General features: G+C 39.9%; 1 protein-coding gene across 1 annotated transcript in view; it reads left to right on the top strand.

Annotated features, from left to right (window-relative positions):
* ptprsa (protein tyrosine phosphatase receptor type Sa) overlaps nt 1-23,000 on the top strand; it is a 476,646-nt gene that overhangs the window by 21,835 nt on the left and 431,811 nt on the right. The window lies entirely within an intron of this gene.

Here is a 23,000-nt window from a genome sequence, read left to right as displayed (position 1 = left end):
AACATATAGCTGCGGCGGTGTGTCTAATATATGGAAAAAATATTTAAATTTTTTTTAGTGGGTGCGGCTTTTAATACCAGTGTGCTAAGAAGTCTGGAAATACGATAATTTTTTTGTGTACAAATAAGAGACGTTTTACACCCTCGTTCCCACTATATATCAATAGCAAAATAGCTAAAGGGTCAAAGTGGAAAACAGATGATAGCAGTCACAGCAATTTAAAACATCATGAAGGTTAAACATGTGGAGGCGGTTGGGTAATCTTTAGTCCATAGACCTACATTTTCACCTTGGCCGTAGGGGTAGAAACATGAGACGGATGGCTGGCAGAGGGATTACCAAACATTCACTCAGACTCCTGCTGGATGCTCTGGTCTAAAATTGGTAGCTTGGTCCTTAGCAGACCTCTCTGGAGGTGTGAAATGGCTGTACACCCCCTCCTACTACACTCAAAAATATGTTCTCATACACTGCTCTTAATTCCAACACGAGGAATATACTGTGAGGGAAATTCTGAGGCTAAAATTGAAGGCTCAGATTAGGGGGTATGAATGTAACGCAATTATTTGGCCCACTTATTAAGCCTTTAGTTAAAATCTACTTTCCATCCCTGATTTGCTACTTCTACTTCAGTGTTTCCTAATCGTTCTATGCTCTGTACCACATGTAAGATATTGTGTTCTTGTACATCACTTGTAGAGGAACTATACAGAGGTATTTAATAATCCGTTACAAAAGGTCCAACAAAGACAGAATCCTATGACAGCCGAAGCAAAAAGCACAGAGGCTGAGTCACCAACGCGTGGGAGACATTATTTGGGCATTCGATTCTTCAAAGCAAACAGACTAGCTTGTCTGGTCCAATGTTTGGCCGTTCAGTAATTGGGACAGCAAAAAAAGTGCGGGTTACTTTGGCGAAAATGTCCATACAAAAAGTAGGGCGTACGAAAATTTTAGTAAATTTCCGTAGTATGTTTTTTGAGGTTAGCAACTGAAATAAATAGAAAATTCATAGTAGGATGACAACTAACTTAACGATGAGTAATCGGATTATTAAGCGTACACTAACAATAAAGATGACAACTTCATTGAGAAATATTTATTCATTAACAATGCTGTTACAAAATGAAAATCCCAATTAAACTATTTCCCATTTAAACGCAAACTGTAGGAAACCATTGATCGTACCATAGATTTTCTTTGGACTGCAAAACTAATGCACCGTACTTTTCGGGCGATAGAATAAATGTTTAGAAACAGTGCCCGTCACACGGCAGTAAAACGGTTGATTAAACAAAACAGAAGTCATTGTCACTAGCTGCAAAAGCGAGCTCTCCGATCAGCTAAACAGACTCTATAGCTCCACGGTGATATTGTGGTGAAAGTACAAAACTGAAACAATACAAAAAGACTGCCATTCATGGTAAGTTAATAATACTAACACAGACATTTGTAAACGTGTTAGCATATTCACTAATGCTAATGACGCTAACTTGATTACATTAAGACAGCACGTACAAATATGCACGAAAACACTCCTACAGACACAACACATTGGACAGTTTAGTCAGTATGATTTGTTTTAGTTATATTGTAAAACTTACAAACGTTGCTTGGAGTGATAAATGAGGAAACCTTTCAAGCATAAATGCTATAGACGAATAGTAGACAAAAATGGGATCGGTTCAAGGCACTTAACAGGAAGTACATTTTAAACCCGTAGCACTTGCGGTGAGCGAACTCGTCCAAAATATTGTGCCATAGCACAAACAGTAACACACCTTTTCGGCGTCTCTGTTGTAGTAATATGAAAACTATTTGTTGAATACAAAACATGGCCGTTAGCGATGAAAAATCCATAAATTAGCCGCACCGTTTTATGAGCCTCAGGGTCCAAAGCGTTGGAAAAAAGTAGCGGTTTATAGACCCAAAAATATGGTAATTAATATTATTAATCTAATTTTGGAATACGCCGTTAAAATACAGTAACCGTCATTCAAACAATGTTAATGTCCTTGGTTCTAGAAACATACATACAGATATATTGACAAAGTTTAACTGGTGGACTTTGATGGCAATTATAGTTAAAGTTAAGATTTTTTTTTTACACAGCTGGCTCGGAAACAAGCTACTTATCTTGCACAGGAGAGTGCAGATGTTCAACATGCCTCTGCTTTAAATGATCCCACATCACAGCCATGAAATACCAGGTCTGAATTGCAAAGTAAACAAATGTTCTGTGTGTTCCCATACTTGCGATGTTGTTGCAGTGGCCACAGCTATTTTTTTTCTTCCTGTTGCCTGCCCGTCACTAGTCGACTCGCACACGTCCGCATACACCAGCGTCAAATTTTATTACCGATTTTTGTCAACAATTTCAATTAGTTTAGTTTTAACACCAAATTTTGCAAACACCTGCTTTCATTTCTTCTTTTTTAATGACTTCTCGTTAGAAAGTTATACTATTCATGCAATTCCTTAAAAGTATGTTTCTACTGACTTTTCTGTTGACTGTGTTCTACTCGTTTAAGACCTTGTACATTGTTTTTCTCGAGCCATGAGGTCAAGTTTTATAAAGCTTGTACTTTCTCTCCATCTAAAGCAGGCCTTGGCAATTATTTTGACTCGGGGGCCACATTTAGAGAAAAAAATTTGTCTGGGGCCGGTATATCTATTTTTAGGAACACTAATACAAAACCTCACAATAATGTCTGATTGAATGCTAAAAACGTTATGACAGACCGCCTTAAAAAACGTAATGGAATTGTACATTTTTCTATGAACGATAAAACACTAAATATTGACAAAATATGAATGTCACACCCCCTTTCGATTGACACATTTTACAATCAAGTAAAACTCAACAAAAATGCAACAAACAGTGAAATATGAACACAAAGGGAACAAAATAAACCCACCAACAATCTGATATATCTGATATTTGCTGAATTTCCCCCAGGGATCAATAAAGTATTTTCTATTCTATTCTATATATCACTAAGCTTTAGAACTTTGTTGTGAAAATCTGTGGAAACGCTTCCCACCCACACTGCTTGGTGCCTCGTCTGAGCTGCTGTGACGTAGATGACCATAGTAACTAATTAGATTACCATAGTAACTGGTATATCATCCAGAAGCGCAGATTCCAACCATTGAAATACTTAGTATAGTTCAGGGGTCGGCAACCCAAAATGTTGAAAGAGCCATATTGGACCAAAAATACAAAAACAAATCTGTCTGGAGCCGCAACAAATTAAAAGCCATATTACATACAGATAGTGTGTCATGAGATACACATTGAATTGAGATGACTTAAAGGAAACTAAATGACCTCAAATATAGCTACAAATTAGGCATAATGATGCAATATGTACATATAGCTAGCCTAAATAGCATGTTAGCATTGATTAGCTTGCAGTCGTGCAGTGACCAACTATGTCTGATTAGCACTCCACACAAGTCAATAACATCAACAAATCTCACCTTTGTGCATTCATGCACAACGTTAAAAGTTTGGTGGACAAAATGAGACAGAAAAAGAAGTAGCATAAAACACGTCCTCGAAAGTCGGAGAAAGTTATACATGTAAACAAACTACGGTGAGTTCAAGGACCGCCAAAATTAGTAGGACAAAACGGCGCTCGCCAAATACTTGAGTCAGTGAAGCATGTTTAATATAAACAGTGTGCTTTATAACAAGTAGGGAGGTTTGTGTCATGTTTGTCCTCCTACAGAAACCATATTAAAACAAAAAATATATTTTTTTCCCCTCATCTTTTTCCATTTTTCATACATTTTTGAAAAAGCTCCAGAGAGCCACTAGGGTGGCGCTAAAGAGCCGCATGCGGCTCTAGACCCGCAGGTTGCCGACCCCTGGTGTAGTTGAAGACTTACATTCATTAGAAAACATGACTGCACATCATAATGGCAGCTACAGTTTCCATCTTAAAGATCTAAAAAAATTATTTGGGAATGTCCGGCGGGCCAGCTTGAAAAGCTCAACGGGCCACATGTGGCCCCCGGGCCTTAATTTGCCGAGGTCTGATCTAAAGCCTGTGTGTGCCTTTGGTAAATGTTTGTATTTAGGTTTATTTTTGATAGTTATTCTACCAAAAGTAACGTTATAAGACCCAGCATCCTCTGCAGTGGACCTTTGTGTTTTGCATAACATGGATTGTTTTTTTTTTGTTCCCGAAATGAGTAACTTTGACAAAATAGACCAAAAAGCAAATGTCCACTACAGCCGATGTTGGTTTTCAGGATGATTTACCATCTGTTAATGTGCAAAAAAATCTGCTTTTGGACACTGTCTCCTTGAGTTATAAATTGTCTCTTGGGTTGCAACTTGGCCCTATGAGATGTTTGAGGTAAAAACGAAGGATTAGTAAAAACAATTTCCGTCAAGTTACCGGGTACACAAGTGAACCGGTACACATAAATACACTAATCCCTGTCAGACTTTGTAGCAAAGCCCTGGGGAATACATTGACACACTGTCACCTTCCCTGCTTCCTGCCCCTTCTCTTCATACCGCGAGCTTTAAAAGAAATGAATCAGCTCCAGCTCTGCTAATCTACTTTTGATGTGAAGCAGGTGCAGAGTGCTCATACTCCCCCATTGCTCTCAATCTCCCTTAAGAAATTACGCACTTAAACAAATATTCTGCAATGTTGTTGTTTTTTTAAGCTCATGAGAAAACATTGACTCCTTTACCTCCAGGTCTAACCCCATCTTCCTAATGATTATGGAGTTAATGTGAACTGATTTTGGTGTGAGGTAATTAACCACTTATTGGACAGGCATCAGTGGGGTGGGTCTAGTTTGGTTTCTTTGTCTGCCACTCCGCTGGCCGTCTTTTCATTCCGGCTGTTGAGCCGCTTCTATGTTAAGTGTTAATACCAGCTGGTCTCCCTCAGATTGATGTGCAGCGTTGCCCATGGGCGGTCTGCCTCCTCCTCCTGCCCAAGCAAGCCATGTCTGGCAGGAAAGGTTGTCCTGTGCCCTGGCAGTGTGACCCCTGTGAGCTTCCAGACATGTGGCACTGAGGAGGGGCTCCGAGGACCCTCTCTTTTGCCTGATTGGCTAGAACAGGTTGCAGTTAGTTCATTTAAACGGCGCTCATGCAGGCCGTTAGATGGTGCACGCCAGCCTGTTGAGCCATCTGCGTGAAGTGTGTATCTGGGAAGCAATTGCCCCGAACCATTTTTTTACTAATTTTAGCCTTTTAACCTACGTGATGTAATAAACTGGAAGTTTTGCCAAGACTAAGTGCATGACAACTCAGTAGTAAAATAGGTCACATGTAAGGTCTGCACCCTACAACAGGCAATCTGTCCATCAGCAGGAGTGGGTTTTGTTTAAATTGTCATTTTTGGTCACTGTCCGTTGAACATATGTTCAATAGCAATGTCACTGACGGTTGGTGGGCGGGTCCTGTTTGAATAGTGGTCGGCCACTAACAAAGACCAAGTTCACTTCTTGACAGTTTGGAGCTGTAACCTCAAATCTGGCTTGCATTTCTTCTATAGAATGTGTGGGCAAAAGGAAGAGTAACACAACCCAGCACAATGCTACACACTTACATAATGCTTCTTTGTATTTTGTCATGCCTACTTCTTACTACACCACAGTGCATTTTGCCTCTGTGGAAGGCTGTGTCTAAAAATACACCAATGGTCTGTTATTTGATACTCCTATTTTCCACTTTTAACTTTTTACTACACACCTAAATTAAACCGAAATGTACGACTTAAGTCAAATGAGGATTCATACCAAAGATTCCTTGTTCCAAACACAAATCACGCTCCATATTTGTGTAGGCGCATTTGTGTTTACTTAAAGGGGAACATTATCACAATTTCAGAAGGGTTAAAATCATTAAAAATCAGTTCCCAGTGGCTTATTTTATTTTTCGAAGTTTTTTTCAAAATTTTACCCATCACGCAATATCCCTAAAAAAAGCTTCAAAGTGCCTGATTTTAACCATCGTTATATACACCCGTCCATTTTCCTGTGACGTCACATAGTGATGCCAACTCAAACAAACATGGCGCATAGAACAGCAAGCTATAGCGACATTAGCTCGGATTCAGACTCGGATTTCAGCGGCTTAAGTGATTCAACAGATTACGCATGTATTGAAACGGATGGTTGTAGTGTGGAGGCAGGTAGCGAAAACGAAATTGAAGAAGAAACTGAAGCTATTAAGCCATATCGGTTTGAACCGTATGCAAGCGAAACCGACGAAAACGACACGACAGCCAGCGACACGGGAGAAAGCGAGGACGAATTCGGCGATCGCCTTCTAACCAACGATTGGTATGTGTTTGTTTGGCATTAAAGGAAACTAACAACTATGAACTAGGTTTACAGCATATGAAATACATTTGGCAACAACATGCACTTTGAGAGTGCAGACAGCCCAGTTTTCATCAATTAATATATTCTGTAGACATACCCTCATCCGCTCTCTTTTCCTGAAAGCTGATCTGTCCAGTCCAGTTGGAAATGCATCTGCTTTGAGTGTCGCAGGATATCCACACATTCTTGCCATCTCTGTCGTAGCATAGCTTTCGTCGGTAAAGTGTGCGGAACAAATGTCCAATTTCTTGCCACTTTCGCATCTTTGGGCCACTGGTGCAACTTGAATCCGTCCCTGTTCGTGTTGTTACACCCTCCGACTACACACCGACGAGGCATGATGTCTCCAAGGTACGGAAAACAGTCGAAAAAACGGAAAATAACAGAGCTGATTTGACTCGGTGTTTGTAATGTGTTTGAGAAAATGGCGGATTGCTTCCCGATGTGACGTCCCGAGAGCGAATAATAGAAAGGCGTTTAATTCGCCAAAATTCACCCATTTAGAGTTCGAAAATCTGTTAAAAAAATATATGGTCTTTTTTCTGCAACATCAAGGTATATATTGACGCTTACATAGGTCTGGTGATAATGTTCCCCTTTAAGACAACCATTAATACCGCTCAACCCGCTATATTGTGTAGTTTCTATTGGTTCTGTTTTTACATTTGTACCGCCTGAGCTTTTGGGACATCTGGCACTATGTGTGTGTCTGTTGTTTTGTTTTGACTTTTTGGGGGGTTAAGGGAGGACTAAGAGGTGGGAGGTGAGAGATGCAACTACAAAGAACATGTGTAGAGATAGGGAAGTGGACTAGCCAAAGAAGTGTTGGATGATAATTGATGGATAGAAGTGTGTGTGTGTGTGTGTGTGTGTGTGTGTGTGTGTGTGTGTGTGTGTGTGTGTGTGTGTGTGTGTGTGTGTGTGTGTGTGTGTGTGTGTGTGTGTGTGTGTGTGTGTGTGTGTGTGTGTGTGTGTGTGTGTGTGTGCGTGTGTGTGCATGCTGCAGGCAGGTAAACATTGGCCTCTGGCAAAGGCGGAGACAGAGCAAGAGAGGGCAACCATGAAGAGGATTCTAGCGAGAGAATGGGTGGGCAAAGGAAGGAAGGAAGAAAGAAGTCAGGGAGAGAGTGGGGAGAAGATGAGGGATGCATCAGTCAGCGCCAGCCGGGGTTAAGGAGGAGCAACTACCTGCCTGTCAGGCTGATTGTTCATACCTATGCATCAGGGGATACGCGTCCCGGTTTATGAGAAATGGCGTGGATTCAGTATGTAGGCCACTTAACCACAAAAAATGGCTGCCTGTGGAACATAGCCATGATTGGATTGTATGCGGATCCCGCAATCTCCCTATGTCAAGATGCTTGTTCCCATGCTGTCTTCAGTGTAATCCACATTTCACCCTCTCTGTATGCGGTTTGGCTTACTGTGTGCATTTATTTTACATTAATAAATTCTCACCACAACAAAGCCCCCCTCGCATTTGAAAAGCCCGATCATGAAGGCCCGTCAGTAATTACAACTTCCACAGCCTGAGCCCATTTTCAAACAGCATGCTGCCTTGTCTTGCAGTGAGATGGAAACAAAGCCCGTGTACATCAAGTCTGGATGCACAAATTACAGTGCACCAGCCGGGCATAAAAGAGAAAGAAGAGAGGGAGAATCCACCAGAGGCGGAATGCATTGAAGATCCTCTCACTTTTCCGCTGTGCATCTCATAGCCTGGAAGGAAATGTTTGGGAAGCGCATCGCAGTGGAGCGCGTAAAAACCCTTTCTCTGCTCGGGAAGGCAGAAGGTGACATTTGTATGTTAATGGTGACAGGAAGTCTTGACTCTATTGTAACTGACAGGAAACAGAGTGCGCCACTTAGCATTTTCTTTATGGCGAGGTGAACATTTGGCTGTTTCTCTGATTTTCAAACAAGAATTGCTTGACTTCAGGTGAGAATGACAAGCTTACATGACCCATAGCGTCCAGATGACTGAAATTTCACTAACAAGTTCTTTTTATGTATTTATTGCTTTTGAAAATTAATCCTTCAGTCATTTCCCAGCCTATCAACATCGGTAGGTAACTAACCGTACTTGTAACACCCCCTTTCCATTGCCAGACTCGATATGCCGCCCCCTCTTAGTATGACATCATCTACAGCAGAACTGGAGCCCATTTCCCCATGCAGACAGTGTGGATAAAGGCATGTAAAACTATTCTTTTGATTACTTCATTGCATGTGTTTGCTGACCTGATCCATGATCACTTCAAAACTGATATGGTTAACACATTATGAGCATAAAATTAATGCCATATTCCTTTTATGAGATATATATATATATATATATATATATATATATATATATATATATATATATATATATATATATATATATATATATATATATGTATATATATGTGTATGTATGTATGTGTGTGTATATATATATATATATATATATATATATATATGTATGTGTATGTGTATATATATATATATATATATATGTATGTGTATATATATATATATATATATATATATATATATATATATATATATATGTATGTGTATGTATATAAATATATATATATATATGTGTGTGTGTATATATATATATATATATATATATATATATATATATATATATATGAGGTTGTGAGTTCAAACCCTGGCCGAGTCATACCAAAGACTATATAAAATGGGACCCATTACCTCCCTGCTTGGCACTCAGCATCGAGGGTTGGAATTGGGGGTTAAATCACCAAAAATGATTCCCGGGTGCGGCCACCGCTCCTGCTCACTGCTCCCCTCACCTCCCAGGGGGTGAACAAAGGGATGGGTCGAATGCAGAGGACAAATTTCACCACAATTAGTTAAAGTTAAAGTGCCAATGATTGTCGCACACACACTAGGTGTGGCGAAATTATTCTCTGCATTTGACCCATCACCCTTGATCACCCCCTCGGAGGGGAGCAGTGAGCAGCAGCAGTGAGCAGCAGCAGTGAGCAGCAGCGGTGGCCACGCCCGGGAATCATTTTGGTGATGTAACCCCCAGTTCCAATCCTTGATGCTGAGTTTCAAGCAGGGAGGTAATGGGTCCCATTTTTATAGTCTTTGGTATGACTCGGCCGGGGTTTGAACTCACAACCTACCGATCTCAGGGCGGACACTCTAACCACTAGGTGTGTGTGTGTGTGTGTGTGTGAGAGACAATCATTGGTACTTTAACTTTAACTTAATATACGTACTTCTCTGCTGTTCCATAGACACAGTAGCCTGTGTTTCCTCAGACTCTTTCAGAATTTTCTCAATCATCTTGAGAAAAACATCAGGAGAAGAGGACACAAAATAGAATATCAGCCGTCCACCTTCTTTTTGTCTCGTTTACGAGTCTGATTTTCTTTCCATCCTCACGGGTGCTTCCGACTTTCTTGATTGCATCTGGTTTGAGTCCTTTTTTTTCTATTCGAAAGGCGACCGAAACCCTTCTTCTGTGAAGTCAGAATCATTAAAATGACCGCTACAAATTGCACTCCTATTGCTTGGTTCGCCCCATTTAGTGCGAGGCAATTTGACTAAAAAGGTCCATACTTTCCTCTTATTCCCACCTTTTGGAAACGTATGCAGGCTGATCCCTTCTTTAGTTGTATTGCTACAACCTGCAACAATGCATTTAGTAGCCACATTTTAATTCCTTCTATTTATGTGCAAAAATAACGTGATTTGGGATGAAAATGGTCCGAAACGCTACGCAATATGAAATTGTCTCCAGTCTTCTGTAGGTGACATCAGCAGCCGCATTTTAGGTGTTATAAAATGTGCTGAAACTCTTTAGTCTAAAATCATTACTATTTTGGGCGAATTTTATCTGTTGACATAATTTTTAGGTCCAGAGCTATGAAATAAGTGTCCATGTTGTCAGAATTAGAGAGGACCTTGAACACAACAGCTCTGTGGACTCTGAATCTCTATTGAAACTATTTCCTCAGGCGAGTACAGTGCATTTTCTCTCTTTCAATTGACTTCTTGCTCGGAAAACGCTTATTTGCCCACCAGGTGCTCGAGTCCGAGGCGACGGCAACCAGCCTTTCTTAGTCATTCCATATAGGTTTTCATCACTCAGGGAATTAGGTTATGTTTACAGTTGGCTCTTTAGCCTGTTTAACTTGCATGATTGCTCTAACAGCTTTGCTGCGCCTTACCACCCTGGTGGATGATAGCATAATGACATAAGTGGTAAAAATCGACATATCTTTACTGCTCCATCGCTGGTAATTACATCTGAAGCAGATACAAAAACCGGATGAATGCACAATACCACCTTGTGGATTTATAATGAAGTTCTGCTGTAACACAATTTGTATGATATTTTTAAACATTTAGATTACTTTTTTCGTCAGTTGTTATCAGATTATGAGATCCAAACAATTTATGGTAGAAGCGACACTCTCTGACAGAAGCTTTGTCAAAAAGCTAATCCTGAATGAAAAGTGAGGTGGCTTTGGTCATCAGAGATAGCGTATTTGAGGAAATAAGCACCACCAGTGGGAGGGGAGCAACCACATCCCTTTGTTTGGGGATTAAATCCATGGCAAAATAAAGCTATTAAATAGTGAATTTATTGCTGGAAAATATGTCATAGATAGCAAACTTCTTTGTTTTGTTTTGGATAATTGTTTTTGACAGAATTCAAGATACAACAACTGTACTTTTATCTATTTGGCTATGGATATTTTCTACCAGGTGGTCAATTGACAGTACCACTGATATTGTGTTTTTTTTTAGGAACATGTCAATAGGATTATTATGGGCTCTCATCAACCACCTGCTGTGAGGGAGTCACTGCGGCCCAGTTAAATCAGCATTATATCCTCGCCGGGTGTCCCAATTAGTATACATACTGTATGTAGACCTTTGGTCAACAGGACATATTAGACGCTTAACAGAGTGTGTTGTTTTGGTCCTGATATGGGGAGGTAGGATTTTTATTTTTGACTTGTTAAAGGGGAACATTATCACCAGACCTATGTAAGCGTCAATATATACCTTGATGTTGCAGAAAAAAGACCATATATTTTTTTCACCGATTTCCGAACTCTAAATGGGTGAATTTTGGCGAATTAAACGCCTTTCTATTATTCGCTCTCGGAGCGATGACGTCACAACGTGGCGTCACATCAGGAAGCAATTCGCCATTTTCTCACTTTCGTCGGTGTGTTGTCGGAGGGTGTAACAACACGAACAGGGACGGATTCAAGTTGCACCAGTGGCCCAAAGATGCGAAAGTGGCAAGAAATTGGACGAAATTTGTTCAAAATACGAGGCTGTGGGGAAAGCCGACGAAATGGTCAGTCGTTTGTTCCGCACACTTTACCGACGAAAGCTATGCTACGACAGAGATGGCAACCGTCCCTTATGCCACCGAAGATGATCAAGAGAAAAATATCGACCCTAGCTTCCCTGGCCTGCTGACATCAACTCCAAAACTGGACAGATCAACTTTCAGGAAAAGAGAGCGGATGAGGGTATGTCTACAGAATATATTAATTGATGAAAACTTTATTCATTACTCGCGGTTTTACGTAGATTATTATACATAAACTGTGTTTACCAATAATTTAGCTTAAAAACATTTATTTTTTTCAATCATTCGAGTACATTCGGGTAGTCTTGTGTAATGCAGTATTTTGTGTCTATTTAGGTATGGTTAACCTGAGTGCTGAAATCGTGGAAAAATATATGTTCTTAGCTGTCAATAGCTGTCTGCACTCTTAAAGTGCATGTTGTTGCCAAATGTATTTCATATGCTGTAAACCTAGTTCATAGTTGTTAGTTTCCTTTAATGCCAAACAAACACATACCAATCGTTGGTTAGAAGGCGATCGCCGAATTCGTCCTCGCTTTCTCCCGCGTCGCTGGCTGTCGTGTCGTTTTCGTCGGTTTCGCTTGCATACGGTTCAAACCGATATGGCTCAATAGCTTCAGTTTCTTCTTCAATTTCGTTTTCGCTACCTGCCTCCACACTACAACCATCCGTTTCAATACATGCGTAATCTGTTGAATCGCTTAAGTCACTGAAATCCGAGTCTGAATCCGAGCTAATGTCGCTATAATTTGCTGTTCTACCCGTCATGTTTGTTTGTATTGGCATCACTGTGTGACGTCACAGGAAAATGGACGGGTGTATATAACGATGGTTAAAATCAGGCACTTTGAAGCTTTTTTTAGGGATATTGCGTGATGGGTAAAATTTTGAAAAAAACTTTGAAAAATAAAATAAGCCACTGGGAACTGATTTTTAATGGTTTTAACCCTTCTGAAATTGTGATAATGTTCCCCTTTAAGGTTCTGCTTTTTGACATTTCTGGAAACGCAAGTCTTAGTTCACAGCCTACAGGAGTGTGTTGAGTAGGCGTGTGGGAAACAATCGATTCAAATTCGAATTGCGATTCTCACGTTATGCGAATTAGAATCGATTCTCATTATAAAAAAATAGTTTTATTTTTTAAATTTTTTTTAAATTAATCAATCCAACAAAGCAATACACAGCAATACCATAACAATGCAATCAAATTCCAAAACCAAACCCGACACAGCAACACTCAGAACTGCAATAAACAGAGCAATTGAGAGGAGACACAAACACGACACAGAACAAACCAAAAGTAGTGAAACAAAAATGAATATTATCAACAGTATCAATATTAGTTACAATTTCAACATAGCAGTGATTAAAAATCCCTCATTGACATTATCATTAGGCATTTATATAAAAAAAATAAAAATAACAATAGTGTTACAGTGGCTTACACTTGCATCGCAAGTGTCCAATATTTTCACAGAGTTAAAATAAGTCATATTTTTGGTTCATTTAATAGTTAAAACAAGTTTACATTATTGCAATCAGTTGATAAAACATTGTCCTTTACAATTATAAAAGCTTTTTACAAAAATCTACGACTCTGCTTGCATGTCAGTAGACTGGGGTAGATCCTGCTGAAATGCTATGTACTGAATGAATAGAGAATCGTTTTGAATCTGGAAAATATCGTTTTTGAATCGAGAATCGCGTTGAATCGGAAAAAAAATCGATTTTCAATCGAATCGTGACCCCAAGAATCGATATTGAATCGAATCGTGGGACTCCCAAAGATTCGCAGCCCTAGTGTTGAGTATAAACCAAAGTCCTGAAGGAAAACCAAAATGCAAAAGGGTAGGTGTGTGGGGGGTGAGGGTGGCCTTGCATATGTCTAGTGTACCAAGAGGAAGAGTGGGGAACAATGAAAGAAAAAAAAGCCGGCAGGAGGTTTCAGCTCAGAAACAGGAGGGAGACAGTGAGCAGAGGGTCCCCCATTTTCATGGAGATAAAGGAGCACTAATGCATTTGAACTAGTGCCCTCTAGGGATGCACCATAAGGGCAGAAAAGGGGGGAGCAGATTGGGGTTTAGTGGCTTTTTAAACTACAGCCAATATGTCAGTGAGATGCACAGGGGTGCTCCCAATTTTGCGATCACCAAAAACGGCCATGGCCTCACTTTCCAGCTGCCACTGGTGCCGTCTGTGCCAGGGCTAGGATACGATTTGATGCCAGGAGTGATGTGCCCAACTGACTATGCCAGAATCACTCTTCATTCAAAACAAGATCATTTATTTTTGCCAATCTATTCCCGTTTCAGTTTTCTTGTTCCTGTATTGAAGTTGTATTAACACTTTTCAAATTGAAAAGTATTAGTAATATTGTTTTCATGTACCTGTAATGATAAATGGTATAAACTATAAACCAAGGTAAAACTCCTATTGGTTAATATTACCGTTATAAGTTAAAATGATCAAAAACTGTGATCGATTACTGCACTTTGATAAACTCACAGCTAGTGCTAGCTCGTTAGCTAGCTAGCTTAAAGTGGAACATTATCACAATTTCAGAAGGGTTAAAACCATTAAAAATCAGTTCCCAGTGGCTTATTTTATTTTTCGAAGTTTTTTTCAAAATTTTACCCATCACGCAATATCCCTAAAAAAAAGCTTCAAAGTGCCTGATTTTAACCATCGTTATATACACCCGTCCATTTTCCTGTGACGTCACAGTGATGCCAACACAAACAAACATGGCGCATAGAACAGCAAGCTATAGCGACATTAGCTCGGATTCAGACTCGGATTTCAGCGGCTTAAGCGATTCAACAGATTACGCATGTATTGAAACGGATGGTTGTAGTGTGGAGGCAGGTAGCTAAAACAAAATTGAAGAAGAAACTGAAATTATTGAGCCATATCGGTTTGAACCATATGCAAGCGAAACCGACGAAAACGACACGACAGCCAGCGACACGGGAGAAAGCGAGGACGAATTCGGCGATCGCCTTCTAACCAACGATTGGTATGTGTTTGTTTGGCATTAAAGGAAACTAACAACTATGAACTAGGTTTACAGCATATAAAATACATTTGGCAACAACATGCACTTTGAGAGTGCAGACAGCCCAATTTTCATCAATTAATATATTCTGTAGACATACCCTCATCCGCGCTCTTTTCCTGAAAGCTGATCTGTCCAGTTTTGGAGTTGATGTCAGCAGGCCAGGGAAGCTAGGGTCGATATTCTTCTCTTGATCATCTTCGGTGGCATAAGGGACGGTGTGAGCCAAGACATCCAGGGGGTTTAGCTCGCTCGTCTGCGGGAACAAACTGCCGCCATTGCTTGCTGTGCTACCGAGGTCCTTTGTCCCTGAATTGCTCACACACTCCGGCAGATTCAATGCGGGTCTGGCGGCAGATTTCTTTGACTTTATCGTTGGAAATGCATCTGATTTGAGTGTCGCAGGATATCCACACATTCTTGCCATCTCTGTCGTAGCATAGCTTTCGTCGGTAAAGTGTGCGGAACAAACGTCCAATTTCTTGCCACTTTCGCATCTTTGGGCCACTGGTGCAACTTGAATCCGTCCCTGTTCGTGTTGTTACAGCCTCCGACAACACACCGATGATGTCTCCAAGGTACGGAAAACAGTCGAAAAAACGGAAAATAACGGAGCTGATTTGACTCGGTTTTTGTAATGTGTTTGAGAAAATTGCGGATTGCTTCACGTTGTGACGTCATCGCTCCGAGAGTAAATAATAGAAAGGCCTTTTTTTTCGCCAAAATTCACCCATTTAGAGTTCGGAAATCGGTTAAAAAAATATATGGTCTTTTTTCTGCAACATCAAGGTATATATTGACGCTTACATAGGTCTGGTGATAATGTTCCCCTTTAAGTACTAATATGAAGACATTCATGATCAACTAAATTATTCAGTTGTGCACATTAAACCTACAGGCTGTGCTGTCTTAGGACAGTGTGATTGATCTATACTCAGAGAATTATTTGACACGGACAGAGGTGTCTACAACGGAAAGTGAACTGAATAGGTTATTTGTGTTTTCTCAAAATAATTTTGTTTTGCTCAAACTATTTCAAGTAATAAAATGAAATACCAGTTTAAGTATCGTGCTGATATTGTTGAACTGACAATACCACTCACCATAAATAAATTGAAAACTTGACAGTTAATACATGTGATCAGTATCAGCCAACCTCACTCATGGATGATTGGTATTGTTGGTATTGGATTGGGCAGCGTATTTCCCTGATCAGAGTATCCCTAACATTTCCACTTATTTGCCAATATTTTAATATGTGCAGAGTACTAGCAGTTCTCACACAAAGAGAAACATTTAACGCTCTATCATTATCATAATGTTCACTTAAAAAGCAAGAGTATTTGATATTTTTCCGACTTTGCCTAAACCTTGCACCGAGACACCCTTTATATCAATTTTACAATGTGTCACTGCACCACACCGGGAGACCAACAGCTGCCTGTGGCATACACCCCCGTGTGAAGGTAATGGTCTGGCCTCCAGGCTGTGAGCCTATCCAGTTAATAATGAAGTGGCCTCCTCCATTGTAAATCACAGTTGGGTCTTGTTTGGCAGACGCCTTTGGGGGACTTTCATGGGAATAGCATGTGTTACATGGGACAGACTAGATGGACTACAGAGAGAACCAAAGAAGCTTCATAGATAATAGATTGCAGGATTTGAGTCCATGTTATATAGTCTCTGAATATTAAATTAGAAAGAAGTAATGAGCTGGGCTGACATTTATGATCAGTACAACCACATTGTATATTTTAATATCTATGTAGGGCATTACCATGTAATGGTAGATGGGGGAAACATATTTTTTTGCTGCCATGTAAAGGCTGAGTTTGATCAAGAATATTGAGATGACTAATTTGTTAGAGGCTTATCATATATTTAGATTATTTAAATTAGTTTGACCTTATTAGGTTCATACATAGTAGAGTTGACCGCTGTTTGTAAATGGGTCAGACAGAACTCTGAGTAACAGGTCAGTCTTTGAACTCCGATATTTTAATTTTAAAACGCATCACTCACATCAAAGTGGGGAATTCTCACTATATACTAACCACCATTCCCCACTCCTATTTGCATATGATTTACAGCACATAAAATGTGTTTGGGGAAACACGGTCAGGATGTATCTGTAACCCAAGAAGACTGTTTACATTTGTGTATTTTTGTATCGATGACAGCTTGCAGGGCCTCGGCGGCTGTGCGTATATCCTCTCAAGGACGCCTGCAGATGAGGCTCCGTGGTAGTTGGTGGCTTTTCTTTTGTCAGCATGATGAACTCCAGACACCCTCTGCGGTGTGTGGAGTCATGGTTTGATTAGTTTGACCTTTGTGGTTAAGGGTTGGATACGGAGTTTTAGCTGGTATTTTACAAAGTTGGCAACTAAATTAAGATTGCATTTTTACAGTGAGAAAACATACATTTAAAACATTACCATGAGGCCTTTTTCGACTAAAAGTTTAAGAACTTTAAGTTCCTGGATCCTTTAGTTCTCGGAACTGTGTGGTTTGTGTTTCAACTGCAGTTCTCAGTTCAGGGTAGTTTTACACAAATCAGGTTGATGACGTATGTAGTAGTGGTACAGTATATTTCCACACTGATACCATACATAAACAGACACTCTTAGGCATCGCAATTCGGACATGGACGATTATAAAATTGTTTCGTAAACGTCAATAATCACAGACAGTTCTAAAATCTGGCTGACTGCAGCAAACCACCTCACCGAGAGATCTGACCAGCTCCTTTATTTTTGGGCACTTATGTTCCAGTTTTGCACACATTTTCATTATTTTATAAATGTGGGAATTAGTTTAAGTTTTTCTTAATACAAATGCAATGTTTTTTAAAGTTGCAAGTGATAAACGCTGATTAAGTGAAACAAAAATAAATGAAAATCTGCATCAATATACATGAATTAAAGATCCATTATTAATCGATTTTTAATCGAATCGTAGCTCTTGAATCGTAGCTCGAATCTTGAGGATTACCACCTCTAATATTAGGTCATATTTATTTGACTAAAGTGTAAGTAAATGAAATACAAAGCAATAATATACAAGATGATATGATTTAAAAACTAAGTGTACCAAGCTGTACATACAAATTCAGGCTTGTGACCAACAGTCAGAAAGTTGTTCCCTCATTAAATGATTAATTCCTGAGGGTAATGCAAATCCTTACGGTCTATTTTAGCTGTAAATAATATATAAATAAGAAATGCCAGTGTTTATCCAATGGCGACAACATAAACACATCAGATTTAGTGTTTGCATTAGCATTCGGTTAAGTCGGTTTGAGACATAACTACACAAACGTTGTGCTTCTGACTACTTTACAGCATCTAAAAAAGCAAATAGTGAATATTCGTTCCACTCGTCTTTCATTTCACATTTCGGTTCAAACAACAAAGTTGCTGAGTCCCAGTTAGCAGCTTGCCTCGCCGCTGCGAAGTTTGACGCAATACTTTCCTCTGTAAATACGAATAGTCCGTCTCCTGCTCATAGCTTTGCGTATTGAAATTAAGGTTATAAAGAATAATAAACTGCCTTAAACTTTGCACTAGTTTAAATAAACAAGTTGTTCCGCTTGCAACTTAGAATACAAAGTTTTAGGGACGCCCCAACTGTGTTAAACCAATCAGCGGGCGACAGCACAGCCCACACCCGCTAAGGACCTACCATGAATTGATTAACGTGGACCCCGACTTAAACAAGTTGAAAAACTTATTCGGGTGTTACCATTTAGTGGTCAATTGTACGGAATATGTACTGTACTGTGCAATCTACTAATACAAGTCTCAATCAATCAAAAAACCTTTCAAAAGTACCATCTCGCTACCAGGAACTAAAAATAGTTCCTGAAGAACCAAATGTACCCAGGTAGTTTTGGTAGAAACACAAGGTAAACTTTATTTAAGTTCCTGTCAAAGTTCCTGCAGTGAAAAAGGGCCTATAAAAAGGGATTTTAAAGGCACTTATTACTGCATAGGATCACAGGAAAAATGGATGCCATATCATATAGCTGTCGTCACCAACCTTTTTAAACTAAGATCCCTCGGTCTTTTTGATAAAGCTCATTAGTTATTACCATCAACATATACTTTTTTTTCTTATTGCGCATTTTGCTCTATTTTCCAAATTTTTTGATGTTAAATTAAGGTTTTTCAATATGCCGCTGCCAATAAAAAAAACAAGTCACAGGCTCTAAATGAGCTCTGCGTCACATTTTTGGACACGTCTGTCTGTAGATCCCTCTTCAGAGAGAGAGCATGTGGCGTGACATCAGATCTAAACAAACACAACTCTAGCTTGTTTACTTCCCGTCACGAATTAACAATGGTAATTAGTGTTGGCGAGTGTTGTTGCAGCTGGAACTAATTGATGGGTTACAACAACAGTGTTCCTTAACGACACGTGTCGCCATTAGCTTTTTTTCCAGCGCTCGTCAGGCAGCACACGTTTCCACGGCTCGACACAGGAGCATTATCCAGGTTTTCTCGACTTAAAGGGGAACATTATCACAATTTCAGAATTGTTAAAACCATTAAAAATCAGTTCCCAGTGGCTTATTATATTTTTCGAAGTTTTTTTCAAAATGTTACCCATCACGCAATATCCCTAAAAAAAAAAGCTTCAAAGTGCCTGATTTTAACTATCGTTATATACACACCCGTCCATTTTCCTGTGACGTCACATAGTGAAGCCAACACAAACAAACATGGCGGAAAGAACAGCAAGCTATAGCGACATTAGCTCGGATTCAGACTCGGATTTCAGCGGCTTAAGCGATTCAACAGATTACGCATGTATTGAAACGGATGGTTGTAGTGTGGAGGCAGGTAGCGAAAATGAAATTGAAGAAGAAACTGAAGCTATTGAGCCATATCGGTTTGAACCATATGCAAGCGAAACCGACGAAAACGACACGACAGCCAGCGACACGGGAGAAAGCGAGGACGAATTCGGCGATCGCCTTCTAACCAACGATTGGTATGTGTTTGTTTGGCATTAAAGGAAACTAACAACTATGAACTAGGTTTACAGCATATGAAATACATTTGGCAACAACATGCACTTTGAGAGTGCAGACAGCCCAGTTTTCATCAATTAATATACTCTGGAGACATACCCTCATGTCAGCAGGCCAGGGAAGCTAGGGTCGATATTCTTCTCTTGATCATCTTCGGGACGGTGTGAGCCAAGACATCCAGGGGGTTTAGCTCGCTCGTCTGCGGGAACAAACTGCCGCCATTGCTTGCCGTGCTAGCGAGGTTCTTTGTCCCTTAATTGCTCACACACTCCGGCAGATTCAATGGGGGTCTGGTGGCAGATTTCTTTGACTTTATCGTTGGAAATGCATCTGCTTTGAGTGTCGCAGGATATCCACACATTCTTGCCATCTCTGTCGTAGCATAGCTTTCGTTGGTAAAGTGTGCGGAACAAACGTCCAATTTCTTGCCACTTTCGTATTTTTGGGCCACTGGTGCAACTTGAATCCGTCCCTGTTCGTGTTGGTACACCCTCCGACAACACACCGACGAGGCATGATGTCTCCAAGGTACGGAAAACAGTCGAAAAAAGGGAAAATAACAGAGCTGATTTGACTCAGTGTTTGAGAAAATGGCGGATTGCTTCCCGATGCGACGTCACATTGTGACGTCATCGCTCCGAGAGCGAATATTAGAAAGGCGTTTAATTCGCCAACATTCACCCATTTAGAGTTCGGAAATTGGTTAAAAAAATATATGGTCTTTTTTCTGCAACATCAAGGTATATATTGACGCTTACATAGGTCTGGTGATAATGTTCCCCTTTAAGTCGAAACGGAAACCGGCAAAATGCAACAAAATGTGAATTCAAGGGTGAAAATGTGGGCTGGTCTGTCGGTACCTCTCCACGAGGGGAGGGCACCAATGTGACTGCTTCTTTTTCTACGGGATTTACTGGTAAATTCCCAAAGATGGACTGGTTCATTGCGACGCCTGTCGTAGAAAATCTAATATCACTGATTTTTTTCTATGGGTTACTAGTCATTACATTTTTTGTAAGTCTATTTATACCTTTCTTTCCATCATTGTAACTGAGCTACTGTGTGGAACAATTTCCTAAGTCTAAGTCTAAGAATACATATGCAATAGTGACTATCACATCATTTCAATGATTGTGCAACTTTAATGCACAGTAGGGGGCATCATGTGAATGGCTGACAATGGAGAATTGTGTTGCATTCTCTAAAAAAGGTCAGTAGAGCCAAGAGTTCTATCAGTTTACTGCATAATTTTGCTTCTGTCTAAGGTTGAGTCCGTCAGTGCTCCTGTTTTCATCTCCCAGCATCAACTCACCACTGCACGGCCCCCAACAAGTCTTGCTCTGAAGGTGACTTTGGCCACGAGTCCTCATGGTTTCTATTTATCTGCTGGCTAAACAACACTGTAATTGACTCTCAAATAACGGCGTAAAGGACACTATGACATTCAGCAAGCCCACAAGACACAATTAAAATTTACATTTTTTTGACACTGCAGATTGGATCTGAAGCACTTAAGATGCGTTCAAGAGTTCAAATCATTGCCTACTTGCATCTTAAAGTACAACCCCCTCGCTGAAGCAATTTGCACTTTGACTTTGAGTGTGTGAGATATTTTTACTCGGAGTTGGTGATCCCGCTTGATCTGAGTTGGTGTAGGTTATTAGTTGAGGCGATTGCATGTGCTTGACCTGCAGGCTGCATAGGCTCACAACGCCAATTGCTAATACAGGAAGGGTGGATGAATGGATGGATTCTAATGTATGCAAGCTCTACTGGAAGAATGTTTTTCTTAATCAAATGCAAGAAATGAAGGAGAGAGAGGTAAAGGCAGGGGAGAAGAGGAAAATACACACAGATTCCTCTGAGAACAAAGCTGCTAGCCATGTCAAGAGGACTCGAAAGGGCGAAGGAAAATATTGCATGAGACTGGGAATTAAGAATGTGACTGAACATCAAGATGGTCATACTAGAAACAGATTGAGTTCTTATTATACTGTATTGTGCTCAAACTAGGCCAGTCGTACCACGCTTGGGCCCACCTCACGCCGATTCCGTGGCGCGTCCCACTTCCCTTCCTTTGCTACGATTGGAAGGGCACAGCACAATTCCATAAACACACAAAGCCTTAGGATGGCAGGAATGTGAGGTTTTAAAAAATAACCAACATCACATCTTAGGGATGGGAATCTTACAACTCATTTGTTTCCTCAGGTGACTATTAGATTCAGAATCAATTCTCAATTCAAACTCATTCTCACAATATATTTTTGGTATAAAAAAATGTAATAAAACTTTTTCTAAATACCGTATTTTTCGGACTATAAATCGCAGTTTTTTTCATAGTTTGGCCAGGGGTGCGACTTATATTCAGGAGCGACTTATGTGTGAAATTATTAACACATTACCGTAAAATATCAAATAATATTATTTAGCTCATTCACGTAAGAGACTAGACGTATAAGATTTCATGGGATTTAGCGATTAGGAGTGACAGATTGTTTGGTAAACGTTAGGGATGTCCCGATCCAGGTTTTTGCACTTCCGATCCGATACCGATATTGTTTTTGCATTTCCGATCCGATACCGATACTGACCGATACTGGCCTATCCGAGCATGTATTAAAGTTTAAAGTTATTTAGCCTACTTAGTTGTCAGAATCATGTTGAAAAGGGTTTTAGTACTCTTGATAACAACTAGCCAGCTGAATTAGGGGAGTTTGAATAATACACAATGGTTGGTAACAAGAAACTGACCTGTTTATTCAAGGATAAACACAAAATAGACAAAATTATACATGACAAACAGAAATGGCATCATTGAACTAGGGCTGGGCGATATGGCCTTTTTTTAATATTGCGATATTTTAAGGCCATACTGCGATACACGATATATATCTCGATATTTTGCCTTAGCCTTAAATGAACACTTGATGCATATAATCACAGCAGTATGATGATTCTATGTGTTTTGATTGATTGATTGAGACTTTTATTAGTAGGTTGCACAGTGAAGTACATATTCCGTACAATTGACCACTAAATGGTAACACCCGAATAAGTTTATCAACTTGTTTAAGTCGGTCCACTTAAATTGATTCATGATACAGATATATACTATCAGATATATACTATCATCATAATACAGTCATCACACAAGATAATCACATTGAATTATTTACAATATTTATAATCCAGGG

This window comes from Nerophis lumbriciformis, linkage group LG14, assembly GCF_033978685.3.
Source record: "Nerophis lumbriciformis linkage group LG14, RoL_Nlum_v2.1, whole genome shotgun sequence".
In the NCBI taxonomy this organism is placed as follows: Eukaryota; Metazoa; Chordata; class Actinopteri; order Syngnathiformes; family Syngnathidae; genus Nerophis; species Nerophis lumbriciformis.
This window is presented reverse-complemented; position numbering and strand designations above follow the sequence as displayed.